Raw genomic sequence first — 7,988 nt, forward strand, 5'->3', positions numbered from 1 at the left:
TAGAGCGTGTTGTCTAGTAAGTAGGAGGTTGCTGGGTCGATCCCAGGCTCCTCCTGGTAGTGTGTTGATGTGTCCTTGAGCCATCGGCACACTATGGTTGGTTGACCCATGGTTAATGATGAGGCCTTTTGAAATGCAAAAACTGCTGCCACCAGTCCATTATTGCAGTGAGGCAACCCTGCTTCCACATTGTCTAATTTAGTGCTGTAGTTAGCTAGTGGTTGTTTTCGGGTGAAACTGTTTAGAATTTCCCTCTGTGAAAGCATAAGCCTGTCAGTCTCTAGGCCTCCCAATTGGCGGGGTGTTTGTGGCATGGGACACTAGTAGGAGATGACCAGATCGTCTGCAGTTGTAGCAGATGATTGGATCGTGCGGTCCAGCGTTCTGCTGTCCTTGTGGTCCTGGGCCTCCCCATCCTCTTCCCCTTCCTCCTTTGGGTCTCTGAGGTCGGGGCGGGGCATTAGGTTGGTCTCTACGTGGGTTGGGGTTTGCAACATAGGGGAATGGTGGCTGCATCTGCACCTGGTACTGTTGACATTGGGGTGGCGATTGCTCATAGAAGGGCGGCTTAGCCAGTGCCATCTGCAGCTGGGTCATCACCGGCGCTTGTGGCTGCATTACTTGAGCTGGGGTGTGCATGGCCATTGACACTCCTTTCTCAGTTTTGATGGCTTTTTCTCTAGCTTGGATATCCTTGACCTGGGCTTGGACAACCTTCAACTGGAGATTGGTGGTCTCATCACTCTTTTCTTTGGCTCTCTGGCGGCTCCTCCTAACCCTTATTTGACACGGTGAAGGTGACCGGAGGGATCCGATCGGGTAGGAATGGAGAAGGGCAGGACAGGGATGATGACGACCTGGAAGGAGGGGTCCAGGATCTGGTTGGAGAGACGAGGAACTAGCTACTTGGAACTAAGAACTTGGAACTAAGAACTTGGAAGGAGCCAGGAGCAGTACAAACTTAGGTAAGTGAGCTGACGGTCTGGCAATGTGTGACTGGGGAGCTGGAGAATAAATACTGCATTGATGAAGAAGGTAATAGATCCCAGGTGTGTGGAATTGGCCAAAGGGAGGAGCAGCGGATGGGGCAAGAGCGGCCTCTAGTGGCGCTGGGAGGCCGTGGGCTTAACACTCAGAGCTGATCCTTGATGCAATCCCACCTCCACTTTGAATGCCTTCACCTACTGCACACCTTACTACTATCTGACTGCCCTACATTTCCTGTACCACTCTTATGTACTTCTCTGCCACCCCCGACTTCCTCATGCAATACCACACTTCCTCTCTCGGCACCCTATCATACGCTTTCTCTAAATCCACAAAGATGCAGTGCAACTCCCTCTGGCCTTCCCTGTACTTTTCCATCAGCATTCTTAAAGCAAACATTGCATCTGTAGTACTCTTTCCTGGCATGAAACCACACTGCTGCTCGCTGATCCCCACCACTCCTCTTAACCTAGCCTCCGCCACCCTTTCCCATAGCTTCATGCTGTGGCTGATCAACTTTATTCCCCTGTAGCTACTACAGCTCTGTACGTCTCCCTTATTCTTGAAGATGGTACCAGTGAACTTCTTCTCCACTCCCCCAGCATCCTCTCCCTTTCCAGGATGGTGTTAAACTGTCTCGTTAGGAACGTCACTGCCATCTCACCTGAACATTTCCATGCTTCCCCAGGTTTGTCACCTGGGCCAACTGCCTTTTCACTCTTCATCTTCTTTCATGCTGTTCTCACCTCATCCTTGCTAATTTGCTGCACTTCTTAATCCACTATCCCCACATCATCCACTCTTCTCTCCCTCTCATTTTCTTCATTCATCAGCTCCTCAAAGTACTCCTTCCACCTTCTCAACACACTCTCCTCACTAGTCAGCACATTCCCATCATTATCCTTCATCACCTAACCTGCTGTACATCCTTCCCAGCTTGGTCCCTTTGTCTTGCCAATCGGTACAAGTCCTTTTCTCCTTCCTTACTGTACAACCTCTCATACAACTCGTCGTACGCCTTTTCCTTTTCCTTTGTCACTTCTCTCTTCATCTTGTGCCGCATCAGCTTGTACTCCTGTCTACCTTCCCATTTCTTCTTCGTCTACCTCTTCTGCTCTATGCTCTCCTGTACGTCCTCATTCCACCACCAAGAGTCCTTGTCTTTCTTCCTCTTCCCACATGATACACCGAGTACCTTCTTGGCGTCTCCCTCACCACTTTTTTCCCAGTCATCTGGGAACTGTTCATTCCCATCTATTGCCTGCCTTACCTCTTCCCTAACTGGCATGCAACACTCCTCCTTTTTCAACTTCAACAATTTTATCTTCGGCTCTTCTTTCACTCTCTTCCTCTTCTTGGCCTCCAGAGTCATCCTACAGACCACCATCCAATGCTGCCTAGCAACACAATCCCCTACCACCACTTTGCAGTCACTAATCTCTTTCAGGTTGCACCTCCTGCATAAGATGTAGTCCACCTGTGTGCACCTTCCTCCACTCTTCAATGTCACCCTGTGTTCCTCCCTCTTCTTGAAATACGTATTCACAACAGCCAATTCCATCCTGTTGGTGAAATCCACCATCTGTCCTTCCACATTCCTCTTCTTGACACCACACCTCCCCATCACCTTCTCATCACCTACGTCTCTGATCCCTTCGCCAACATGCCCATTGAGATCTGCTCCAACGACCACTCTCTCTCCACCACTACATCCAACTCACTAACAAATTCTTCTTTCTCTTCCATCTCACACCCAACTTGGATAGCGTATGCACTGACCACATTCATTATCACCCCATCAATGTCCAGCTTCATGCTCATCACTCTGTCCCACACTCTGGTCACCTCCAAAACACTCTTGACATATTCTTCCTTCAACACCATCCCTACCCCGTTTCTCCTGCCATCCACTCCATGGTAGAACAGTTTGTACCTGGCTCCGATACTCCTGGCCTTCCTCCCCTTGCACCTAGCACACCTCGCACATAGTACATCTACCTTCCTCCTCTCCATCATGTCAGCCAGCTCTATCTTTTTACCCTTCATAGTGCCAACGTTCAAAGTTCCTACTCTCAACACTACTCTCCTTCCCTTCTTCCTCTCCTGCTGTCTCCGGACGCGCCTTACCCCTCTTCTTCTTCTTCGAGCGACAGTAGCACAATTTCCGCTGGTACCCTGTTAGCTAATGGCACCAGTGGCAGTTGTTGTTTACCCGGGCCTCGACCGATCTGGTATGGAAATCAAATTTGTTTTCTGCATGTTTGATTTGGCATGGTTTTTAAGCTGGATGCCTTTTCTGGCGTAGCTCAGGAGGTAGAGCTGGTCGTCCAGTAAGCTAAAGGTTGCTGGTTTGATCCCAGGCTCCTCCTGCTAGCATGCTATAGTGTCCTTGAGCAAGACACTTAACCCCTCATTGCTCAGGATGGCTGCGTCCGTCGGTGTTTGAATAATTGTAAGTCGCTTTGGATAAAAGCGTCTGCTAAATGTAATGTAATGATTCACTTACTTGAAAACCCCTAGTGGCTAGATTACGGTTAAACATTTATCTACTATTTAAAAATCAAACTCGGTTTTGAAAATACATTGAGAGATTAAAAAAAAAAAACACAAAGGAACACAAATCTGGAAAAATCGTAGTTTCCTTCCAGAAAGGGGTTTTTTTTTTTTTTTTTCGGAAGCTCGTGGAGATTTTAGAAACACGCGTGTGTTTCAGGTTTCACTAGATGGGTCACGTCACCTTCTTAGAATCCACTCGGGATGTGAGGGAACAAATGCTGGTTTTAAGATGAGTGGGCTTGTTTGGAATGCAATTCCTTTATTCGCTGTTCCAGTTTATTTAGGCATTCTTGTCCTTTATTTTTCTTGTGAGTGGAGTATGAAATAATACTACCTCTTAGAACCACCTTTGCTGTTTCCCAAAGTAAGGATGGTGATATTTCTGGGGAGTCATTCAGTTCATTGAAGGAAGTCCATTCTCTGGAAAAGAAATGATTAAATTCTTTATCCGTCAAAAGTGAGGTGTTAAACCGCCACCTGCTGGGAGGGTTCCGGTGGGTTTCATTTTCCAGGTTGAAACCAATCGGCCCGTGATTGGAAATTACAATAGGATGAATTTCAGGATTAGTGATTTTGGACAGTGCAGAGTTACTTGTTAAGAAAAGATAGATTCTAGAGAAACTTTGGTGGGGTGGTGAGTAATATGTGTATTCTCTAGAATGTGGGTTATTTGATCGTCACTCATATATTGTTTTATAGTGTCCGACGAACGCCAGGATTTGGGAATATTTCTGGCTTGAGAACGGTCTAAATTTGGATCCAGTGCTGTGTTGAAGTCTCCTCCCAATATGATAATTGATTCAGAAAATTCTAAAAGTTTTGAAAATATATTGTGAAAGAAATTTGGGTCATCCTCATTGGGGCCATAAATATTAGCTATGGTTATTTTGATGTTACCTAAAATTCCATTAATCATTATGAAATGCCCTTCTGGGTCTGATATTGTGGTTTTATTTTGATATGGGATACTCTTATTGATCAATATAGATACACCTCTTTTTTTTTAGTTGTATGATGCGGAAAACATCTGATAAACCCATTTAGCTTTGAGTTTGAGGTGCTCAGATGCAGTGAGGTGAGTTTCTTGCAGGAGACAGAAGCTGGGCTTCTTGGAGGTGAGTTAGGATTTTGCTACGTTTAGCAGGTGAAGCCCAAGCCGCTCACATTCCAACTAACAAACTTAATGGGTGTCATTGAAGCTTGTTAGGGGGTGATGGCACAGTGCACAGGCAATAGCTATACTACCGTTTCCATGCTTTACAATAGATAAGTCTGGTGTTTCCTCCTTTATATTCCTTTTCATTACCATAGTATTGTAGGAAGTTTGTAGGGATACATAACTACACAAACAAATGACGAGTAGACAAAGAAAAACACAGAACATTGTCGGATTAGACATACATAAAGTGAAAGATAGTATAGAGTGAGAATGAGGGAGGAGTAAGGAGAGAGGGATTAGGGAGGTGAGATGATGAGAGAAGTATGGAGGGGGAATTAGGAAGGTGAGATGAGAGTGAGCGATATTTTAAATCCTGACATAGATAGCATGCCTATTCCTACATCTTGCAGTATATAATTACTGGAATTACAAGAATGCATACATTACGATCAGAATAACCAGGGTGTGGTGGAGGAGTCTCGGTATAACTGACCGTCTTTATGTAATTTGTCAACAATCATCGATATGCGTTTACCCTTCTGCCGGTTCTCCTTCAGGACAGGATACAGCACCTTTCTTCGGTCGTTGATCTCCAGGGGGAATTGATTTTTCATAACCAGCGTGGTTCCTTTCAGTCTATGACTGACTTCTGTGTGTGTGTGTGTGTGTGTGTGTGTGTGTGTGTGTGTGTGTGTGTGTGTGTGTGTGTGTGTGTGTGTGTCTTAAATGCATTTGCACCTGTGAGACGAAAAAAAAACATTGTTCTTCTTGACATTTTCATTTTCCAAGTCTGTAATGTACATACGTACGTGAGCCAAATTTACAGAATGATATATTAAATCAAATATCAACACAGAGCTTTTCCTTTCCTCCTTTGTCTGTTTGTGAAGAACAGTTACACGATCAAATCCAGACAGAATGGGCCTATAGGCTATCATATACAATACAAATGAAATGTGTATCCTGTATGACAGCCTATAGAGCTAACTTATCCTGTCTTGATTTGACTGAGGAGTGTGTTCCGTCCGGCCACTCTACCATGAAGACCTGGTTTGTGGAGTTGTGCACAGATGGTTGTCCTTCTGGAAGCTTCTCCCATCTCCACAAAATAACTCTGCCTCTCTGTCAGAGTGACCATCGGGTTCTCGGTCAGCTCCCCCGACCAAGACCCCTCGTCCCCGATTGCTCAGTTTGGGTCACATCTAGGAAGAGTGTCGGTGGTTCCCAACTTCTTCCATTATAGAATGATGGAGGCCACTGTGTTCTTGGGGACCTTCAATGCTGCAGACTTGTGGGACCTTATATATGCAGGTGCGCACCTTCCAAATAATGTCCAATCAATAAGTGACCACAGGACGACTCCAATCAAGGTGTAGAAACATCTCAAGGATACTCAATAGAAGCAGGATGCTGCTGAGCTCATAGTAAAGGCTCTAAATACTTATGTAAATGTCACGTTTCATTTGTAAACGTTTCTAGAAAAGTGTTGTTGCTTTTTGATTGTCAAGAATTAAGTGAATATTGAGGGAAAAATAATGACTTTCATGCATTTTAGAATAGGGCTGTAACAATCAAACATGTGGAAAAAGTGAACTTTCCGTTTGCACTGTATACTCTTGTATCATCGTGAATGAGACCAAAGAAGCCAAAATAAAACTGTTAATTTTACTTTATTGATCTTATGTTCAGGAATAAATGCATGCCTTCATTACTTAGAACAAAGTTACAGTCAGCTTTAAGACTTAAGGATTATAATATACACGCAGTAACACACACAGAGTGTACAATTGAAAGTTAAATTCCAAAAAAAACGATCAAAGCATTTAATCGTAATGATTTTGTTTACAATGTTAAAGAAAAGATGGAATTCATCTTAACAACCCCAATAAAATGCATTTGCTGCAACAGCCATGATGGTGGTAAATAGACTCATTGTATTGATTGAAGAAGAGGAAGTAGTTGGAGTGGCAGTGGTGGTGGCTGTGGCGGTAGTTGTGGTGGCCATTGAGGTGGTCGCTGTGGTGGTTGTTGCGGTGGACGTTGCGGTGGACGTTGTGGTGGTTATTGCGGTGGACGTTGCGGTCGTCGTTGCGGTGAATATTGGGGTGATCGTTAAGGTGCCCGTTGAGGTGAACAATGCAGTGCTCGTTAGGATGAGTGTTGAGGTGGTCGTTGAGGTGAACGTTTCAGTGGAAGTAGGGCTTACTAATAGATTGATCGTTGTGGTTGTTCCAGCCACTGTTGAGGTGGATGTTGAGGTGGTCGTTATCAAGGTGCTCACGGTTGACGTTGATGTTACAGTTGATGTGACTGTTGTCTGGGAGTTAACTGATGCTGATTGGTCAAAAAAGATGAATTAGTTTTGCTTCTTCAAATCATCTAATATTTATTTGTGATTTAATATGAATCAAACAATGAAAGTGTTTCTTTAATTTACCAAAAGACATCAGTAGAAAAATGATAGAAATCATTTGGATTATTGTGAATGGCTTCATCACTTCCTGAAAACACAATTAAATAATTAATCGTTAATTTCATGAAAACTGAAATATTTAACCAAAGGTTTAATTTTATTTATAATAATAAAAATATTAATAATAATAATAAAAAAACAATAATCATAATTTATTAATAATAATATTGGTATTAATATTAACAACAACAATAATAATAATAATAATAATAATAATAATAATAATAATAATAATAATAACAAAATTGATATTTATATTAACAATTATAATAATAATAACAATAATAATAATAATAATAATAATAATAACAACAATAATGATGGCATCACCATCATGATAATAATAAAAATAATCAAACATTTCGATTCACTCACAGATGTCTCGAGGTGTTATCCTCTGTGGTGAATGAGGATATGCTGTTGGGTCGGTCAAAGTTGTCTCTCCAGCTGTTGGGTGATGCTTGCTCCCTTTTTGTCTCTGGTTTCTCTTGAGAACAGAGCAACTCTTTTTTATGTCCACAATTCACTGTCTGATGACATCACAACCTAGAAAGGGACGTTGATGGAATGCAAGGTGTGGTGCTCACAACTACTAATTAATGTCATCCGCTGTCAATGGTTGTCACATGTTCCAGTCAACCAGTTTTCATGTTTTTCTTTTTTTTATTCAGTGGATTGATGTTGGACTTGTTTTATAGGTTGGGGAGTTTTTCATTGTTCCTCAGACAAACAAGCTCTGTTTTCAAGAACCAAAGTCAGTTCAGTCAAAGTAGACCGAGAGAAATGGAACGGAACAGCATCCAGAACCTTAAA

At 42.9% G+C, this 7,988-nt stretch overlaps 1 long non-coding RNA gene across 1 annotated transcript; it reads right to left on the minus strand.

The window, feature by feature from the left end:
• Positions 1-6,353: 6,353 nt before the first annotated feature.
• On the minus strand, positions 6,354-7,652 carry LOC307243939. Its single transcript, XR_013844635.1, has 3 exons — positions 7,551-7,652; positions 7,140-7,203; positions 6,354-7,036 (listed from the first exon to the last, which is right to left on the minus strand). It is a non-coding gene; the product is annotated as an uncharacterized lncRNA (long non-coding RNA).
• Positions 7,653-7,988: the final 336 nt, after the last annotated feature.

Source organism: Zeus faber, assembly GCF_960531495.2.
Source record: "Zeus faber genome assembly, chromosome: 1".
NCBI classification, from domain to species: Eukaryota; Metazoa; Chordata; class Actinopteri; order Zeiformes; family Zeidae; genus Zeus; species Zeus faber.